Genomic DNA, 22,636 nt, shown 5'->3' with positions numbered 1-22,636 from the left:
GGTAGCACTACTTTTGCTTAATGAGAGATCCCCAGCTAGTTGCTATTTGTCAACTAATTGGCTGGGGATCCTGAGTGAGGTCACTGACCAAACCCAGTTGGTTTGTTCACATACATTTGGTTGAGTATTTGTAATTTGCAACAAGTAGTGGCTGGGCAGCATCATTGCACCATAGGTCATCATGACAGTGAGTCAACATCTTCAGGTGGTGGGTCATTATGATTGCTGAGGTACACCATTGATGTTATTGATTTTGGATTTACCTCGGGAGACTTTTTTGTGGGTACTTTTTTTAGGGAATGAATAACAAACACACTCATTCTTTGGGGAGGATATTTGGGGCTCAATTATTCTATAGAGAACTTCCAGATCCTTATAAATCCCTCCTGGGGATGTGGGGTTGAGGTCCTTGTCCCCATTAACATGGGGAAAAATTGTTTTGCAAGGGGGAAGCTTAACCCCCTTGCACGGTTCCCTCCTTATGTTGAAAGCATGGGGCCTAGTATAGTTCAGGAGGGGTGACACACACTCACTGCCTTCTCTTTCCTGCCTACCCTATTCAAACCACTATTCGGTTTGAATCTTAGGAAAAACTCCACACTCTTTTTTTGCCTGTAATTTTTTTATGTGTACTGTTGCTTTAAAAAATGGGAAAAAATATGTGTTTAGTTATCTTCAAAATTCAAACCAAATACTATACAGGCAAGCAGTCTAGTAAATATAAAAACAGCCACACTATGAAAAATTCCTTTATTTAAAAATAAAAAGTAAACAATGTCCCTCAATGACAATTAACATTAGTCACCTTGTCCAGCAATCTAGGTCCTTGTCCATCATGATGCCCCATTGCAATGATGACCTGCCTCCCAACTATGTTCACCCATCACATTTCTGCTGCAAAATTATATATCTTTGGCTGCCTATTGTATGTCAACAAGCCAACTGGTGATGTCACCTAGGATCCCGAGCTGGTGTGTTTACTAACATCAGCTGGCTGGGGGATCTGTCAGTTTGCTGTGGTAGTGCTAAAGTAAAATAAAATAGCTGACTTCTGGCTGATGTTTGTTAATAAACAAGTTTGTTTACAAACATCAGCCAGAGGGATTGGGTGGGCGAACTGGCCATCAATCTCTCTATATTACTTACATATACTCAAAATATCAGAAACAATCATATTTCTGCACATCATAGAAGGCTTAAAATTGTTTTATATTATGAGTATATATAGTATATAACTATGCCCAAGAACCCATGGGTTACCGCTCCTAGCATTGAAAATTCACCCCGAGCCAGACTCGGGAATACCGCCAGGGAGGTTAAAGAAGTGTTGTGGCAGCGTAGGTATACACATATTTCTGTCTGAGCCAAAGCAAAGTAGAACGTTAGTTTAAAGTCAGAGATTAAATTGTGTTCAAGAAAAAGTGGCTGGCTGATCCTGATCCAAAAATAGGCAATGATGTGTCATCCTGAAGAATGAAAGAGAATAAAATAGAATCATGAAAGCACAAGTTGAACCAACCTGTATAAGATGTACAAGACAAGCAAATGACAAATATATTACTTCAGAAAAGCAAATTCTAAAAATAACTAAATGAAACAGCCAGTAAAAGTAAACAGTGTAGACAAATGCACACAACTAAGACAGTGTCCAGCTTATGACCTCATTCACACACAACGCAGGCAAAATTGTATATTGCGTATATACGCGTCTATGCGCGTATACACGAGCGCCCATGCACGTATATGTGAGCGTATATGTGTGCACTATATGCAATCCCAGAATGCATCACTTGTAATGGAATTTTAAATGTGCTGTACACATGTACGCGCATGTATACGCACGTATATGCGCAGAAATATGCGGTCCGGACGCATCTCTGTTCCATTCTGTTTTTGCGCATATATATATACGCTCCGAAAATATACGGCTCCATACGCGGCTGTGTGTATGGAGCATAGGCGTCTCTACAGGGGGTCAATTGCCCCCCCCTAGGTTATTCCTTGCCCCCCGTGTGCCCCCCTCCCCGCTGATTCCCCTTTAAAAGTGCAGACCTTGCTAATAATCACCACTAGATCATCAAGGAATGAAGATGTGCCTCCTCCCTGCACGGATGAAAGCAGGTGAGGGGGCTTGGAAGGAAAGGAGGGGGGCAGTGTATTAAATGTGTTTGGGGAGCTTGGAAGGGGGGCAAAGTGTATTATGTTTGTGTGTGGGGGGACAGTGTATCAAATGTGTGCGGGGGACTTAGAAGGGGGGGGGGAAGTGTATTATGTGTGTGGAGGCAGTGTATTATTTTATTTGTGCTGGGGGGTGTATTAGTGTGGGGAGGTTGTATTTTGTATGTGTATATATTAGGCCCCATTCACATACGCATGCGCAATGGCTCTCACAATGCCAGTTCTATGACTGCTTGCTGGAGTTCTCTGACACAGAGTCTCTAACAGAGTCCTTTCGTGTGTAACACACGGCGGTTACACATGACGGGAGACGCTACACCTCTATTTAAAGTGTCTGATTACACCCTCCTGAAGAAGTGGCCATCTTAGTGCCACAAAATGCATTGAGACTGTGTGTTTCATGGAATAAAAGTCTAAATTGAAGAAACACGATTATTTCATCTCTTCCACCTGGGCGCCTCTGCTGTCTTGCACCTACATTTTTTGGGGGCATTCTTGTCTCATCTCTCTAGCACACATTGGGTCCCTCTAGCTGCCAAGCTTTGGATCATCCAAACTCCACCCCGAGGAGCACTGGGAGCAACCATCCTGCACGGGGACAGAAATATTCCCTGCACGCCTTTTTGCACTCCATGGGGATTTCTTGCAACCTATGTGAGTATCACTCTTTCTTCAACATTTATTTAAAACGTATCTATAGCTTTGCACTATAAAATACTACACTCAGTTGGATCTCTCCTGGGACTTCTTGTCCTCAATTTTGCTGCTCCTACTGTTTGGAATTGTCTCACTCTCAAGCCTGATTTGGAGTTAGTATGCTTTAGGAAAGGAGCCACACTGAAGCAGAAATTCTGTCACCTCTTCAGAGCCAGACTGAAGGGCGGCTGACCCCAGCCATCTTTTGCCAGGAAAGGTCGTTTGTAACAACAGTACCAACCTACTGTCTGCCAATTCACACATGTGCCTTGCCTGGAACATATCCTTAGGACAGTGGTTCAGTCATTCCTAGGTAGGTACTCTGGCTACCACAAGGTCCTGCGGCAGGTAAGAAGAGTATGAGCACACTTCAGACAGTCATACCCAGCTGAAATAATTAGCCTGTATTGTTTTAGAAAAACTGTCACATGACAATAAAAAAAGGTATCAGTAACTGTTTCCTGTGAGTACTTGGACAAGTATCGGTACTTGTACTTGGTCTGTATATATATATATATATATAACAAATCATACATTAAAACAGAGATGCACAAATTCCAGGACCCCCGTAGCCAGTGCTCCTTAAAAATGACAGCTGCCTCCTTCCACAGAAAGGATGTCCTTGAGCTGAAGAGAGTCCAGAGAAAGGAGACAATCCTAATAACGGGGTTAGAGGACCTAACCTATGAAGAAAGACTGCAAGCGTTAAACTTGTTCACCCATGAAAAGAGGAGACTGAGAGGGGACATGATATTAATGTACAAATTGTTTAATGGTGATGGAATAATCAGTAATAAACTGTATACTGTTAGTTCAGTCAAGAATACAAGACGACACCACCTGAAACTGGAAGAGAAAAGGTTTAGTCTCAATCAATGATGGGGATTCTTTACAGTGAGAGCTCTAGAATTGTGGAACTCCCTTCCACAGACAGTGGTATCGGCTGTGAGTATGGAATAATGTAAGAACTATCTAGATACTTTTCTCAGTGCACAAGATATGCAGGAGAACAAGTAGAAAGCCTTGGAAATGAAAGTAGCTAAATTTTACCACAATTGGGTCACTAATAAAGGAAATGTATAGCTTCAGGTCAAAATTGCATCAAAATAATTCAAAATTACGAGGGGATGTACGATTACACTCCATAACTTTTCTGCAAAATGTGATATAGCAATGAGAATGCTGCCACACCAATCATTATAAATGTATCTTTTTATTGATACCAAAAACATAACTTTCCATTAATATATTATTTTTTACTGACTTCACTCTGCTAGAGGTTCCACTGTTGTAATCTGGAGCCCAGTAGCTCTGCGTTACTCTTAGGCAATTCTAAATCCCTTACCAGGTCATTTAGTTCACTCTGTGAAAATTCATGTGGTTCAGGAGGAGCATACAGTGGGCTAAACTTTGGTTCTGCTGATATCGACGGCCCTGGATCAGCTGCATCCTGCTCATCGTCTTCATCATCATCTGAGTCTAGAGTAGGATTCTGGGGGATCTGGAATAGGCAAGTCCTCACCATGGGGTACAGGATGCAGTGAGGATGGAATGTTTGGATATTCCATGGTCCACTTCTTCTTTCTTGAGATCCCTTTTGCAATTGGGGGAACCATGCAAAAATAGCAGTCACTATTATAATTGGTGGGTTCCCGCCACACCATTGGGACTGCAAAAGGCATGAACTTTTTTTTCTTGTTTAGCCAATGATGCAGATACGTTGCACCTTGCAATGCAACAATAATGAGAGGCCCAACTCTTGTCCTGATCCCCTATTTTGCATCCAAAATATAGGTGCTATGCCTTTTTTACCACTGCCGTCAAACTGCACTTTGCGAGATGCAAATGTAACCTTGCCTTACGAGGCATCATGATAATCAGACACCTCCCTCCCCTGTAGGCAAATATACTCGCCTGTGTAGTCTGGCCAATAAATTAGAAGAGCTTGAACTTATGATGCCCAAGGAGGACTTCGATATAGTAGGAATAACAGAAACCTGGCTAGACAACACACACGATTGGGCCACCAATATAGAGGGGTACAACCTGTTCAGGAGGGACAGAGGTGGGAGAAGGGGGGGGGTATGCATTTATGTTAAAAATAATCTAAATACGCATATAAGGGATGATATCACGTCAAACAGCAGGGAAGACGTGGAATCCTTATGGCTAGAACTGGATACCAGGGACGATAGTCGTAAACTTATTGTGGGTATTTGTTACAAACCTCCTAGTATTGGGGAGGAGGGGGAGGCCCATCTTCAGTCCGAAATTGGAATTGCGGGGAGGGAGGGCAATGTAGTCGTGATGCTGTGGCCTTTACACACACACACACACACACACACACACACACACACACACACACACACACACAATAGGTTGGACTTGATGGACATGTGTCTTTATTCAACCTCAAATACTATGTAACTATGTATAAATCTTTATTGTGAAATATCAAAACTTTAGCCAACCAGCACCTTTATCACCTGTTTTCTAAATTATCTAACCAAATTATATATGAATTAACACATTTGTAGACCAGTGTAATAATAGTAACAAACAAAGAAATACACACAAAACCCAAAAGGTTGAACTCGATGGACCTGTGTTTTTATTTAATCGTAACAACTATGCAACTATGAATGACATTTCCTGAGTGAAAAACACATTCACTGTTTCATTTCGATCAAGAATTTCATTTGATCAAGAAACATTTTCCAACATGCTCCTTCAAATTTTTTGTCTCTGATCATCGATTTGACCCCATCAATTATTAAAAACTTGAACATTCCAAAATCAATTTTGTTCATTCAGAATGCTAACCACGTGCCCTACTTTAGACAACCAACATCTGCTTTGGCACATTTCAGGACACCATGGGGATTGGATTAGGGTGCTTAGTTGCCCATGAAGCTATAAAGGGTATATTTTCCCAACACTCAATTGAACTAAGGTAGCCACTTGGAAGAGTGGTAAAATGTTCTTAGCATTACAGAATGAGTGCAGTTGAATGTGATTAACTACTACTAGCTACACCATGATCTGGGTAAATAAGGACATTTACAGATATTTTGATGGGGCAATGTAAACAGGGTTGAATATTAGGTCACCTGCCACTGATGGGGGTACCATCAAAATGTTACCTTGGGGTCCTGTGATTTCTAGCTATGTCCCTATGCTTACTCTACAATAAAGTGCTTTAAAATATGAACAGTGATGATAACAATACCTATAGCAAAATCTGGAGTATTCCTTCACATTTGCCATTACATTTTTTACTTTAAAAAATGCTGCCTAACAGATGTAGTGTCAGGTAATTTCTTGCTGTCACGGTATATACTCAGCCACTTGGATTTCTGTTGACTGTGTGTTTCTTTCACTCAGAAGCATTATTGATTTGGATTAAGAGATTTCCTGACATAATCCTATTTAGATGAGCTGAAAAGTCTGTGATCCTGAACCTGTTGTATTGATCTCCAGCCAAACGTGACTTCTAAAGTATCACTATGAGACAGCTTTTTTTTCTCAGGGCCTCATTAACTCATCAGTTTGTTCAGTGTATTGTAACCCAGTTTTTGTCAATTATGTTGCCAGTTAAAAATGATTAATTCTAACCAGAATTAAACAATATGTAACTAATACACATTCTAAATGTCCAATTATTTTATGGGACAAAGCATATAAATGAAATAGGAATGTATTAGTGAAAATAGTCAATAATGCCTAGTGATCAATCGGTTGACTAAATGACATTGGCATGTTCCAAACTAATTGGATGCTATGGTCAGCTTCACTTTGCAACATTTAGATTTTCTCAGTAACTAAGTTGATGTCCGTTGTTTAATTTAGTGCCCACTTACAATTTCTATCTAGTTTTTCACATAATTAAAGATTTTATTACACAGAGTAGTAAATGCAAACTACTATAGCTCAGCAATAAAAACGATAATTGTGAACATGTATATTTGAATGTGGAGGCTGTGCCAAAAAAGGAAAGCAGGGGACAAAGGATGTCATTAGTATTAGCTGTAGGATGTATGCAGTTGATCGTTTCCCTATTACTGACTTACCATGCCTTTTCCCACACTCTAGGGCTGAATTACTAAAGGAGTTTTGAATCTTTACTCAATAAATTGTGTGAATAGTCACTTTAGGTATTTACTGATGTATGATATACTTATACTGTTCACCTTGAATATCCAATCATGTGCACATACAATAAGTAAACAGGATTTGCTTATTACATGAATGGATAATTGAAGTTATTATTCACACACTTTATTGACTGAACATTTTACATTACAATATTAAATAAACCTTTAATTTAAGATTTTAAAGCTTTTAATTTCATAACTATATATTACTTTTCATATCTCTCAACCTTCTATCTAGTCTAGTTCTCACCTCTTCACAATCTTATATGCTGAATACATAGATTAATGTTGAATGAGACGCTAATGCGACCGAGGTCAATCCTAGTTATCATCCCTTCACACTTCCACAATGATCCATATTGAATGATGTGACATATAACCATACTAAATATTTAGTAACAAACATTAAGACCATATATAGATATGTACACTACCTAATCACACATTATTCAATCACTCCTTTACATAATGGTTTTCACTAATATCTATGCTTCATCTATCACATTTTCGTCCAGCACCTACGCACATAGTATTGTCTACAATTAGTTAACTAATTATTATTCATTTTTGGCACAAACACACTAAATATTATTTTATACACACCCATTATAAGGATCATGGACTATATTAAATTCATTTTTAGTAATGAATAATATCTATAAGGTTATGTACACATATATATCACTTTACTATTTTATATAATTAATGGGTTCACTATTTTATGTAATCAACGTTCCTAATTTTAACGTTCTATCATTATTTAATCATGCTTTTAACATTATCCATAACTAATATTTCACATTATATATTTCTAAACTATATTTACATAATTATTTATTCACTTCTTATTGTACGTATTAGATGTGTATAGGATATACCATCAAGTAACGATAATATGCACATAAAATCACTCCCACCGAACAATTTTCACTGAGCACTCGTTTCACATTTTTCACATTTTGTTTATTTATAAACCTTTATGACTTATTATTTATAAGTAGTCAGAAGGATAAAATGTTTTTGAGTGACTAAGGAACTATTCCTTATCTCTAACCAATGAATGTCTCATATATGTTAACTATATGAATTTGATCTGAGTCACTGGCAACTCTAAAAGTTCTTTTAGACTGTTCAGCTTTAGATATATAGCCCTTATCTCGCTTTGGATTGTGCACGTCCTCTAATTACTGGTTGATTGATCTTCCAATTATAACCAATTAGTGGAGCTCTTATAAAACCTACATCCACCTTGTCACTTGATATCTACCTTTTTTTGAAGAAGTCACATGACGAAACGCGTCAAAAAGGTAGATTCAACTGCACACGAGGAGTCCTCTTAGATTGATCCAGAGCTGCTGTGCCGGCCGGTTTTTATATTTCCAGATGTAAGCTACTATGTTTTAATAAAACTTATACTGTTTTTATATACTGCACCATGAGGTCTTTCTGCTTTTAAACCCTCATAACCCTGTTGATTCCGGAGAGAAAGTTCGTTAGTAATACGCCTAGGCTAAGCGGTCCCTGGGTCTGAAAGACAGCTCCAGCACTACAGCCGGAAAACATCTCTCCTACTGCCCGATTCTAACGCGGGAAGAACATACTCGAAGGCAGGACGGGATCGGATACCATATCGTCAAGACCCTGATATTTGCGCATATCCACCGTAACCCGGTGAGTACCCATTACTAAGGGGGCTGTCGGACTAAGGAGATAGGAACTAACAATCATCCGTCTTCAAAACCCCCCCTGTCCTGTTCTTACATTGCCTATTTTTTGAGATCTACTCTTCATATCGCCCATTGAACATTGCTGCCTCTGGCATCGCCTTCACTTATTTAAAGAAACAATTCAAGATTAATATAGATCACTGAATGCTATTTTTTTTTGTTTCAGCTTTTTTGAAAAAACTGTCACAGATTATTCACTGTAATCTTCTTGAGACGTTTTTTCTGATACTGTGTTATATATTTCCAATGAAGTTGTAATGCCTATATATATTCACTAATCGAAGCTGATTTTATCCATCTACTATCATCTATTATTACTTAATCTTAATCGAAGCTGATTTTATCTATTTATTATTATTCAATTTTACTATTTATTCTTTGTCATCTAAGTTCATCACGATTATTCACTTACGTTTGAATGTCATTTATATCTATTAGCCATAGGCTACACTTTATGTTGTTCACATAGTGATACAAACCATCTTTTTCATTTACTTTTTATGACTGTTTCGAATACACATAATTTATACATTGATATCCACTGATCACTTAACCCAATCTGTGAATATTTACACATATTTTGTTGACTTTATCTCTAGCGCTGTGTTTCAAGTACTCTATCTATCTAAAGGCGGTTCACCTCCTTTATTTTCATAGCTGCTTTTTGATACAAGTACAATTTAGCCATATCCAGGAGCGCAGATTTATTTTTCCTATTAAATAAACCTTGTCTCTTCAGACTAGTTTGCTCATGTTACGATGTCCCATGATGACTGGTAAACTAATAACAAGTGAGGCGATATTCAAGGAGCAGCTGAAGAGATGCAGTAAGCACAAATCCTGAGAATGTATGAAGCAGAAGGGAGATCCTTGCACTGTAGCTTTCTCTCCAGCAAGAAGAACATTGAGCAAAACCACTCCAGTTACCACACCAATCCAGTGAGGTTAGCATTCAGAGAAGCAGTGCACATTACCAGCTATAAGGCTAAAGGCATGATCAAATGATAAGAAGTGCACTTTTATCTTTACAAAAAATATGCTCCTATTTAACCTATTATTAACCCGTTGTTTATTCTAATCAGCCCTAATTGATCCTATCTTCCCCTTCTCGCCTTAGCTATTAGTTTCCTACTCAACTTTTTATATATGTCTATTTTTCTAAGCATTATTATTTAGCCTTTTTACTTTTATTAGTTTTGTTTATTTTTTTAACGTTGCAAAACGTTGCATGAATTTTTTTTACCAGAATCATAATTTTTGTGTCATTTTAAACAGGACAAATGAAAGGAATAAAATGTTAACCTTTTTAACACTATTTATAAATGACATTGATTAAAATATAAAAGTGCAACTTTTTGGTTTAATCTCAATATTTGGTATTTTTTGGTATGAATCACAATAAAATAATGAAAATAAAATAATAATTGCATAACAATGTCACCAAAAGTCTAGTTTGTCTTACAAAAGAAATGTGTGTGTGTGTGTATATATATATGCATCGGTATCAGCCGCGATACCGAGTATTTGCATGAGTACTCGTACTCGTGCAAATACTCCAAAACATAAAACTAGTACCTGTGCCGCGTCCGCCATCTTCAGAGACCCGGATCCGCCGCACACAGGACCTCCATCACGTCTTCAATTAAGCAAGATGGCCGCGACCTCCTCTGTCATCTGCTCCATTCTGACGTCTTCTCCCACTGATTGGCCGATTGGATGATTGACAGGCTTCCTCACCAGAACATGAAGAGACCCCAAGAGACCATTTCCTGAACCCCAACTCTAAGTCTAACATTAGTGAGTGAATAGCCGAACGCCACTAGATTCCTATTGGCAAATTGAAATATTGGCTATTTCAATTTGCAATAGTCAATAGCAAACTAGCTATTGCACCCGTCCTCTGCTGCTGTCAATCACTAGTGGGGACCTGATGGAGAACTGCAGCAGTGGGCGGGTGCTATAGCTAGTTTGCTATTGGCTATTGCAAATTGAAATAGCCAATAGGAATCTAGCAAGGCATTCCTAATGGTGACAATGTTTTAAAAAAAATGTATTCTGACGCCAGCCAACGGCTTCGTGTCAGAATAAAAAAGAAAAAGCAGCGTTTCTCTCCTGGGCGGACGGGAGCGATAGACTCCCGGATCGCCCGGGAGAGTTAGACTGTCTGGAGATCAGTGTCCCTGGTTAGCTGGTAACCATGGACACTGATCTCTCTGCAAGTGGCCGGAGCCAGCCGTAACATCACGGCTGGCTCCGCCTAGCTGTCAGAAGCAGGCTGTCGGCCGGCTGCTCGGCCAGCTTCCGCTTTCACCTCGGCTCAGTCGAGCCGAAGCATATGCCTTCAGCTCAGCTGAGCCATTCGGCCAACTTCGGGAGCTCTACGGGCTATAGTGAATAGCCCATACAGCAGGCCTTCGGTTCTACCGAACCAAAGGGGTACTGGGGCCGAAGCTAGCCGAAGGGTCAGCCGAAGCTACGGCTAGATCCTTCGGCTGCTTTGTGAATAGACCCCTTAGTCTTAATCAAAAGGTTGAGACCAGGGTAGTCACAGTCTAAGTCAAGACTAATTTGAGACCACTACCAGTAAAGGGTTAGTATAGCCAAGAACAGCATCAGAGTAGTTATTTTGTACATATGCTTTTTAAAAGCAAAGTTTATTAAAAAAATATTTTTCTTTTTTAATCAAGTAAGTATTTTAATACCATTTTATATTTTTTTGAGTAAACAGGTAGTAATTTTTGTTGGAAATTGGATGTAAAATTTTTTTTGAGCTGTAGATGGATCCGTAGTGCAATGCTAGTCTATGCTAGTCTTTGTGTGCATGCTTATCTATGATACTCACGAAGTTCTTTTACATATACAGTGAGGGGATTTATCAAAGTTGTGACAGACAAAATCTGGAGCAGCTGTGCACAGCAACCAATCATCTTCTGTCTTTCATATTTAAATCTTACCTGAACAAACTGAAGAGAGAAGCTGATTGGTTGCCCTGGGCAACTGCTCCAGATTTTGTCTGCTCCAGTTTTGATAAATACCCCCCGGTATGCTTCCTGCACAATGCTGCATTTCTATATACATGTATCCAACGTTCTTCTAAGCAAGTAAAACATGATTCAGTATTTCTCAAGATCTCAGTGCTTCATCTAAACACATAACGAACACTTTTCATGTTTTGCTGTATCTCCTTCTCTTTATTGTGATTACAATGCAGTCACCCATCCCCTCACTCCGCCTCCCTTCTGAACTCCAATGCCCAAGGTTTTAATTAGAAATGACAGTCTCTGAATGGAGATAATTATTTCCATGCTTTACTTGTAGAAAAACAATAGTGCTCTGAAATTTGACTACTTCAGGATGAGTCAAATATCAAGCACACCCCCTTCCTCCTTGAATGTAATAGCTATTTTCTCTTCTGGTGTTCTTGGGGCTTTTGGATGTCTATGCATGTAAAGAACATGCCTAACATACATTAAATGTGCAGGCTGTATAATCTTATGGAAAGTGTTGTTGAAATTATTGGTTTGGTTAAAGTATTTATTTAAATGTGTTTTTTAAATAAAAACAACTACTTGCTGACACTATAGGATGATTAAATAATACATTATTCACAACTAGTTATGTGTAAATAACCATACCTGCACATAAAATGTCAACTTTTGACATTGATGTACCTTTTTGTTCGAACTGTCATTGAGCTTAAAAACAGCAGAATACTGTAGACCTAGGTCAGTAGTTTGTATCTATGTTATTACTGGACAAGATAGCCCTGTGTTGATAATTATCACTCCCACTATACCTCCTTTGTTGTAAATTGTTCAATTTTGATATTCTTCTTAAATAATTCCAGGTTTATGCATAACTATGTTATTTGTGTATAGTGCCCTACAGATGTAGTTAATCAACATATTTATATATATATATTTATATTTATATTGCTCTTTTGAAGCAAAGTTAATTTCTCAGAAAACATGGTAGGCAGCATTCATTCTTAGCACATATGAGTCTAACAGAGTATTTAGCTTCCAGACTGCCACCACAGACAATGAAGCATGGGGTAGATAAAATTGTGCAGAGCAACTGTTCCTAGGGCAGGATTCAAAAGTATTACTGCTTATTTAAGTCAATGATTTTTCTTTATCTCTGTTCTGTCACATTTCCTGGCAGACTTACTTGTTTTATTCTTAAGCCTTTTCATCACCACTGTAATGTCAATTCAACTCTAACTCTATCTCAGCTAGAGCAGCAACTCTGCTGGCTTAATTCATCAGTGTATAAAAATGATTTCTGAGGGACCCAGCTATACCAGCACTGATATCTGACAGCAATGCTTTTATTAACACTATATACCAAGATACAGCATGCAGAAAATACATTTAATTATTTCTGTTAAATTATGGTACCAAACAAAATGTATGTTACAAATATTCATGTTTGGCAAAAAAATGTGGAGCTTAATAGAGCTTAATGGGTTTTTTTAATAACATTGTTAGATTGTAATTATAATTTTTAAACTCTACATGAACCACAATTTAACAAATTAACCAAATACCAGGAAAGAGGAATAATTCTAATTATGGATCCTAGATGAAATTTTCTGTGTCAGGTAGTAATTACAAGCAACACGCCTGGCACTACATACTAAAGGTGAGCATATCTTTAAAAAGAGGTTTCATGTAAATCAGATTATTAGTAGAAAATGTAGATTGGAAATATCTGTGACTTGTAGAATCTTTTTTTTTACATCCAAGTGTATCTTTATATTGTACAACCCCAATGCCAAAAAAAGTTGGGACGCTGTGTAAAATCTACATAAAAACAGAATGCAATGATTTGCAAATCTCATAAACCCGTATTTTATTCACAATAGAAAATAGAAAACAAATCAAATGTCTAAACTGAGAAAATGTACAATTTTAGGAAAAAAATAAGGTAACTTTGAAATTGATGACAGCAACACATCGCAGAAAAGTTGGGACAACAAAAAGCTGGCAAAGTGACTGGTACTAACAAGGAAGAGCTGGGAGAACATTTTGCAACTAAATAAGTGAATTGGCAACAGGTCAGTAACATGATATAAAAAGAGCATCTTAGTGAGTCAGAGTGTCTCAGAAGTAAAGATGGGCATAGGTTCACCAATTTGTGTCTAAAAATGATCGAACAATTTCAAAATATTCCTCAATGTAAAATTGCAGACTTTAAATATATCATCATCTATAGTACATAATATCATTAAAATACTCAGGGAATCTGGAGAAACCCCCGTGCACAAGGGACAAGGCTTAAAAATAATATTGGATGTTCATGATCTTGGGGCTCTCAGACGGCACTGCATTGAAACCATACATGATTCTGTGATGGACATCACTAAATGGGCTCAGAAATACTTCCAAAAATCACTGTCTGTGAACACAGGTAAAGCTATATAATTCAAAGAAGAAGCCATATCTGAACATGATTCAGACACGCCATCTTCTCTAGGCCAAAGCTCATTTAAAATGGTCTGTCGCAAAGTTGAAAACTGTTCTGTGGTCAGACAAATCAAAATTTTGCATTCTTTTTGACAACCATGGGTGGCTTGTCCTCCAGACTGAACAGTAGAGGGACCTTCTGGCTTGTTGCCAGCACTCAGTTCACATACCTGCATCTCTGATGGTATGGGGGTGCATTGCTTCATAGTAGAAGAATCCAGATGCTTAACTGTCTGTAGTCCAGACCTTTCACCATGTAAAAATATACACAGCGTGTATATTTTTAAGTACACAGCATACTTTTTTGGAATTGGGGTTGTAATTTAAAGAAGTAACAAAATGCTACATTTGATATTATGAACAGTACAAATACAAAAAATTACGCATAAAAGCTTTGTATAGTGAGAGGTACCATATAGGACCAGGCATACCATAGATATCATAAGAAAAAATGCACATCACATTTTGATTATCGCTAATATATATTATAGGGGATGGTGGGAAAAGGTACTCCATCATTTTAGGAATCAATCAACCAGGAGCAGGTTAGTAGGAGCAGGAGTGGAATTTTGTGTATGACACCTGTAACCAATAAGGATAGGCAGAAGGCAGGAGATGGGTTATTTGAAAAAAATGGAATAAGGGTTGCTGGGATGGAAATGGAGGGGAGGGGAAACAAGGAACAAGAACATGAGAAGGGATGAGGGAAGTACATGACAGAAAGAAGGAAAGGGGAAGGGGAAAGGAGATCATAAGGATGGGAGCTTGAGCACCTGGCCAAGAGAGGTAGAAGACAGGTTCACACTATGGGGCCAAATACCACTGTGGACTCATAGTAATCAAGATAAGTACTTATTTGGGGGTTCCGTGGTATCTATTGTAGGCTGTAGTAGTAGAGTAAATCCACGTGGACCATGTAGCTTTCCTGTTTTTGAGAGAGGTTGTCAGTTCCTCCAGTTTCATAATCTGGACTTTTTACAGCCATAGGGGTATTGAGGGAGAAGAGAAGATAATGCACCAAATTGTTGCAGTTACAAATGTTTAGGCATTCTCATGTTTATTTATTTTGTTTGTATTTGTATGCCACAAAAAAGTTGAGAAAAAAAGCCAAACCCGACACATTCCACACAATTCCACACATTCCACACAAAACTCCAAAAATGGACTGGACAAAATTATTGGCACCTTCTCCAAATTGCAAGAAATAATTGCATTCCAAGTTTGTGATGCTCCTGTAATTTGTAATTAAACTCACCTGTATCAATTAACAGGTATAGAAATCACACCGGCGACCAGTTAAACTGGTGAACAATTGACTGAACCTTTCTGTTGTGTGTCTCTGTGTGCCACACAGAGCAAGGAGAAGAGAAAGAGCAGCAAATGATTGTCTGAGGATTTTAGAATACAAATTGTGGAAAAGCATGGACAATCTCCAGGTTACAAGTCCATCTCCAGAGATCTTAATGTTCCTGTGTTCACTGTGTGCAACATTGTCAAGAGGTTTACAGCCCATGGCACTGTAGCGGATTTCCCTGGACGTGGACAAAAGAGAACAATTGATCAAAGATTGCAATGAAAAAAAGCCAGATTGGAGTTTGCCAAAACTTACCTGAGGAAGCCAAAATCCTTTTGTGAGAATGTGCTGTGGACAGATGAAACAAAATAACAGCTTTTTGGTAAAGCCCATCGTTCTACTGTTTTCAGAAAAATAAATGAGGCCTTTAAAGAAAAAATACAGTCCCTACAGTCAAACATGGCAGAGGTTCACTGATGTTTTGGGGTTGCTTTACAGCTTCAGGAATTGGATGTCATGACTGTGTGCATGGCATTATGAAATCTGAAGACTACCAAAGAATTCTGGGGTGCAATATAGGGCCCAGTGTTCAAAAGTAATAAACACAAAAATTGTTGTCCAAAAGCGCCAGAATCAGTCATCCCTTAACCATCATAAGGGAAACATACAGAGCATAAGTTCAGGATACAGCCCCAATACAGTCAGGGTCCTGTGTGCAGATTAGTAGGGTGTCGATGCGTTTCCGGGGCACGCCCCCTTCATCAGAACATCAGACACCCTACTGATCTGCACACAGGACTCACCATACGGATGCCTCCAGTGCTCCGTTTTACATTGCTTCACACACTTGTTGTCATTCTACCATTGTGAGTAACTGCTAGCTTGTTTTCTTTTATGATCGTTGAATAAACTAATCTGCACTAGGAAAGGCGCCCCTCTCTTTGTGTTTTCTTGTAAAAGTAATAAACACGATAATGCCTAAACATTTGTAATTGCAACAATTTTCTGCACAAAGTGGTGCATTATCTGACAGAAATGCAGGGGTGCCAACATTTTTGGCCATGAATGTATGTGGATATTGGAAGATTGTTAAGATGGAGAAGGTGTGTGACTGGGTCATCCCAAGACATGGCAGCCATATCCTAAGACAGATGACATTGGAGACCGTGATCCAGAAGGGTCTAACCTTATCACAACCTCAGAACATAGGCAGCATAGTACCAGAGCATCGCTCACATCTAGGCAAAGGTCAGGGATCTAGTTATTATATGTATGCAAGGTAGTGGGGACCCCATACTAATGAGAGGAACCTTGTTCGTGAAATGTAACTGCGATAGAGGATTTGTTTGCAAACAATAAATGTAGAAATAGAAATATAGATATATATTAAAGACAAAGTATGTCAAACTGGGTTGCAGAATTCTGCAGATCACAGTGGAACGGAATGCAGGCACTGATATGCTTGTGTTCCGGGTGAGGGCGTTCACACTGTGGGCGGGGGGGCATGGCTGCAGTGCCATTGACTTCAATACAACCCCACGCCCCCTCCCACCCCTGAACAGAGGGAGTCGGCTGGCTTGCATTCCAGTGCGTTCTAGAGGCGCTGGCGTTCTGTCCTCCTGCAGTGCTTGTGTGGCTGAATGTGGCCGGCGTTGCACATGGGTAGAGATGTCCTTGCACACGGGTAGAGAATCGCGGGAAATACCGCGATGGTACGAGAATCGTGCAGTGTGAATGAAGGCGTGCAACCGTTTCTACTGTATGGTCGCACGTCTTTTGTGTAAGGAGCATGCTAGAAAACCAGCCGAAAATCTTACGATTTTCGGCTGGTTTGAATGATGCTCGGTAGACAAATGCTGAACGGGCCGGTGTGCGCACGCGCACACTGCCCGTTCAGCATTGCAGTCATCAGAAGCCCGCCCCTCAGGGGGGCGGGCTTGCGATGATCGCAAGTACGATCTGCCTGCCCAAGATGGGCAGATCGTAAGTTTTTTAAAATTACTTTACAACCATCGCAAAACTAAGGTCTTGCGATGGTTGTAAAGTGTATGGCCACCTTAAGTAGCATATTAAGATCAAATGAGGTCCCCAAAAAGGTAGGACCAAAAAGGTGTCTTACAATTTATTTCTAGAAAAGTCCAGCAGGACATGTATGACACTCTCTGTGGCTAGTGAGGTGTTATTGCACCACCTGTGTGGTATTAAGGAGCAGAGCCTTTCTAAATCTGAGTGATCAGGCCCTTTTAAAAAAAACATATTTTAAAAGGGCAAAAGTAAACTAAACATTCCAAGTATATACACTTGAAAAATGGGCAGAGAAACTATCACATCATTACATATATATATATTTTCGAGCTTACAAGATGATAGCATATAATATTCTTTTGTGTCAAAGAACAGGTTCCGTATAACCACAATGAAAAGACACCTATTAAAATAAACTGGTTTCTATGCCATACAAAATGCATAGGAATCTACACTTATAAGGTCTTTTGTTCAGCATGTAACAGAACTTTCAAAATAATTCAGTATAGAAAACTCTATCTCAATTTAATTGAAGAGATCATAAGTTAAAGTGGCTTCTATATAACATCTCATAACAGAGAAAAGCAATTATGGGCTCAGCATATCTTTCTGTCAGCTGGTGTATGATTCATTAAATTAATTTGCTCACCTATGTATTCACCCTATCTTTAATTAAGATCTCCAGCTGATATCCCTCAGAAAGAACTGTCAGTGTTTATTGTTGCATCTATCTGATGAATAATATGTTGTCTATTTAAGCTGCAGATTATTTGCATGCAGCACTAAATTTATTGACACCAAAACTTTATTTATTAAGGCAAATAACAAAGGTAAAGTCCAGTACCTTAAAACAAGGAATGACAGCATGATTTTTATTTTGTGCCTGCTTAAACAAATGCCACAAGTACACATATATACGGTATATATTTCAAGCATTTATGTTGCATTATATATTTCAAGCATTATGATTCAATGCAATGCCTTTTCCACTGGACCATATACTGTATGTAAACTATAAATAAATATATATTGTGGCAGTGTAAGCCAATGCCACAGTGCATTATAGCGACTTTGGCACCCAGGACTCTCAGCCAAAGGGGCTGGGAGGTTCCAGAATGTGAAACATGTTATAAGGAAGAGCCTGGCTTTTCAGGTTCTTCCAGGTTTTCCTAATTGTAGCTGGGATCTGGAGCTCTGGCGATTTCGTAGAGCTATGGGTGGGATGAGATCTCCAGTCCCGGGGCCAGGTGTTGCCAATGACCAGCTTGGGCTGATCAGGTGGCTGAGAGCAGCCTCATTAGGAAGCCAGCCCAGTGCTCAGAGAGTTGTGTTGGAGTTGTGTGTGTGCAGGAGGCACACAGACACACGCAGACCCGGGTGCGTGCTGGACGCACAAGGAACAGCCGGGGGAGGCTGTGAGAGGTCAGGAAGGTCGGTGACCCTAGGACCTGTGGTACACAATGCTAAGAGAGCAGATTGAGGGCTCACAAGGGGTGAGCAGCGTGAGGTCTTAGAGCTGAGGAAAGCTACTAAGGACGCTAATACAGACTAATGATTTTAGGACAGTGGTGGAGCACCAGGACCCAGTCGCAGCAGCAACCACTATGGCCTTGGTAGTTCTGCCACTGACTTCAAACTGTAGAGGGACTACAACTCTCAGCAATACATCATATAGCAATACAGAATACCATCAGCTATAGAGAACTACAAATCCCAGCAATGCATTATACAGTTATGCAGAACAATACCATCAGTTATAGAGGACTACAAATCTCAGCAATGCACTATACAGAAATGCAGAATGACAGCCGCTATAAAGAACAACAAATCCCAGCAATACATTATAAAGCAATGCAGAAAAATAGTATATGAATTTTCTACAAACTCTGTGCTTCCGCTCTGCTGCAGGGTGCCGGCCTGATATCTCGGGTGGAGGGTCTCAGGAGAGGGGAGGAGGATCTCAGGAGGGCTGTGGAGGGTCTCAGGAGGGGTGCGGAGTATCCCTGGAGGGGTGCAGGGGATCTTAGGAGGGGTGCAGATGATCTGAGGAGGATCTCAGGAGGGTTGTGGGGAATCTCAGGAAGGGTAGATGTGCAGGCTGGCACTGTAAACAGGTGCCGCATAGTTCCCAAGAAGGCTGCTGCGAAGTCCCCAACAAGCAACGGGAACTTACAGCAGCGTTTGGTAAATGTAAAGCACCAGTATCGGTTTTGGGTATTTGGGCATTTTCAATAGTATGAGTATTTGTGAAAATGCCCAGTATGACCACTAATACCGATACTGGTAGCAGTGCATCCCTACTGACTACATAGTTATATTGTATTTATTGTTTACTCAACACACTGCAAATTATTAATGCTCTGCTGTGATTTTTAGAGATCATAGACCACCCTTTCCCTTTCAGTGTGCTCAGCTACTTCGTGCAGCAGACTTCCACCCATAAAAGATGTCACTACATGAATATATGCTATTCATGTCAATATTGGCAAAAGTATGGATTACATAGTATCCATGATTATTATAAAGGAAAGGGAAATCTATGGGTGGTAGGATAAATGCTGACACTTTGCAAAATAAAGTGGAACTAAAGCAAATTAACACACAGTCTGCATATATTTTACAAATAATTTAGTGCAATACTGCTAAAGCTGTTAAAATAAGAAATACATTACGCATTATAATCCAGTGGCCTCTCTACTAAGTGGGGTTTTAGAGCCCCACATTTTTAGTTTTCCCTTCAAGTGACCTTGTATAAAATACTGCATGTATTGTTCAGGAAAATCTCAAATATCTCATTATCTTTGCAAGTACGGAAACTTTTGGGTTGCATATTTATGAATATTGCCAATAGAGCTGCTACATAAAATAGCTTTCTATTTTAAGTTTAAAGGTCCTTTTCATGTGTCTTCTTTTTCAGCTAGTTACAATTGCTATTTTAAGTTTTAGTTGTTTTAATCAAAGCACAAAATGAAGGGGCAGTGTCGGTAAATGTATAATGTACCCATATAAAGAGAAGAACATATACCATGATCTTCCCAATAGGGAACCAGTATCAGGTTGGCTGCTGTGTAAATTTTGTGCTTGTCTACGAGTTGAATTGTAAAAACAAGGACACTTCTAGATATGGTAATGTATAGGTGGTGTCGTTATATGGCCATTATGCAGGTTTGTTTTTTAATAAATTAGACAGTAGCTCTCTGTTTCAGTTATTTGGTTAAAATTTTCCTTTAGATCAATATTGTAGAAGACATCTTTGTTGATTCGCAAAACTATAAGTACAGTATCTTATACACTCTGACCTTTAGCTGGAGAACGTTAGCTAAACATTAGCTACTTGTTATGCCTTGTATGACATAAACTCAATTCGCAAACTAACACTCCAAGAAAAGGATCTTAATGTAGCAATAACCACCAATGGAGCCGCAGGTTTTTAATGTGCCCTCTAGTCTTTTTTGTTGGTGCACCCATTTAGCTGCACCCAAGCACTCACCAACCCACCAACGGCGTCCAACAGGCAGACTTACATTGCATCATTTTTTTTTCATAGTGTGAAAGAGGGCTAGGGTAAAGGATACCCAAAAACAGCAACACATTTTTCTTTCACCCTGTGGCATGTTCTCAGTTGACTTTTGGCATCGTTATGCCTCTACCACAGGCTAATGCACATTAGGTAAGCCAGATGGACAGCTATTTTTAAGTATTTCTGCCCCTACCACAGGCTAGTTTTGGACCTTTTATGCCTGAGATCAGCAGGACTCTTTGTCAGCTTAAGTGTCCTTCCCCGGGCAGTAGGCCTAAGATGCACAGACCTCTGGACTCTTGCCCTCCCAAGGCAGCAGGCTTGGAAGACCTAGACTAGACCCTTTACACACATCCTCACCAGGCATGTTCTAGAGAATATTTATTGCCTTCCTCACTCTTCATCACTGACATAAACCTCTTAGTGACTGGCCAGAACAGAATAAATATGTATAACTGCTAACCTTGTAAAATCTCACCCTGTCTACTGAATAAAAAAACTTCCTAAAAACAGTCAGAAGCAAACAATGTCCCGACCAAAAACTTAATGAGTCCAGAGCAGATAACACAAAAAAAGTTCAGGCTTACTACAGCCTGGCTGCAAACAATAAATTTAGACTAGGTACGCTCCAGCTTATGGCAGGGTCCCTGCATTTCTTTTAAAAAATTACAGGTATTCTTAGTAGGATCCAATGAGATGCAAAAGTTACAGTGACATGTCTGAAATAAAGATCCTTATCATTGAGTTAGAGCATTGTGAATTGATCCCACAGTGGGTTTCTAAAATGATTGACCTATCTGCTATATGGATAGTATATATGCTCATCACTCAAATTTTGACATAAAAATACAAAAACAGACACTTATGTTGTAAATACAATCTTATTAAGACCACACAAAACTTTATAACATGGGATCTTTTAAGAAAAAAATATATACAGTAGATATTTATGAAAGCAGGGCAGCTTTCAGATAAAAATGTTGAGCCTAGGAGTAGTAGGTACATCTGGACATTATTTTAGCAGGTGTGAATGGAATATATAACTATTGCTTACCAAGTGTTTTTGTTTTCCCAACACAACACTTTATTATGTTAAAGACCAACACCCTCACTAGCACTTATCCTTTAAGTTAATGGCAACAGATATTTATTTTGATGATATAGCAGGCATTTCAGAAATTGTAACCTTCAGCTTAAAAACAGCATGTTTACTTCTTCCTGTGGCAGCAGTTCCCAGCCACCTAGATGGAGGTGCAGAAAATAAATTTGTATTTGCAATGCAAATGCGCAGTCTAATTCTTGTCTTTTCTTCAATTTCCTCTTGTGGTGGATGAGAGAGGATGCTGCAGAAAGAGAAGATGTAAACAGACTGGGCCTGATTTACAAAAGGATTTGTATGTACACTGGTATATTGATAATGCGCAGTCAAGCATAGTTTCCTCACACCTATTTTTTATGTGCTCTCCATGCATACTGATTTCATTTAGATGCAGTATATGTATATTTAATTTACTAACAAGTGTGGTTTATGTGGAGCTCCAGTATCCAAAGGTACGATAAAACAAAAACACGAT

The sequence above is a fragment of the Nanorana parkeri genome, unplaced genomic scaffold (genome assembly GCF_000935625.1).
Source record: "Nanorana parkeri isolate BGI_ZX_2015 unplaced genomic scaffold, ASM93562v1 scaffold359, whole genome shotgun sequence".
In the NCBI taxonomy this organism is placed as follows: domain Eukaryota; kingdom Metazoa; phylum Chordata; class Amphibia; order Anura; family Dicroglossidae; genus Nanorana; species Nanorana parkeri.
The sequence above is the reverse complement of the archived record's forward strand: the minus strand, read 5'-3'. Positions refer to the sequence as shown.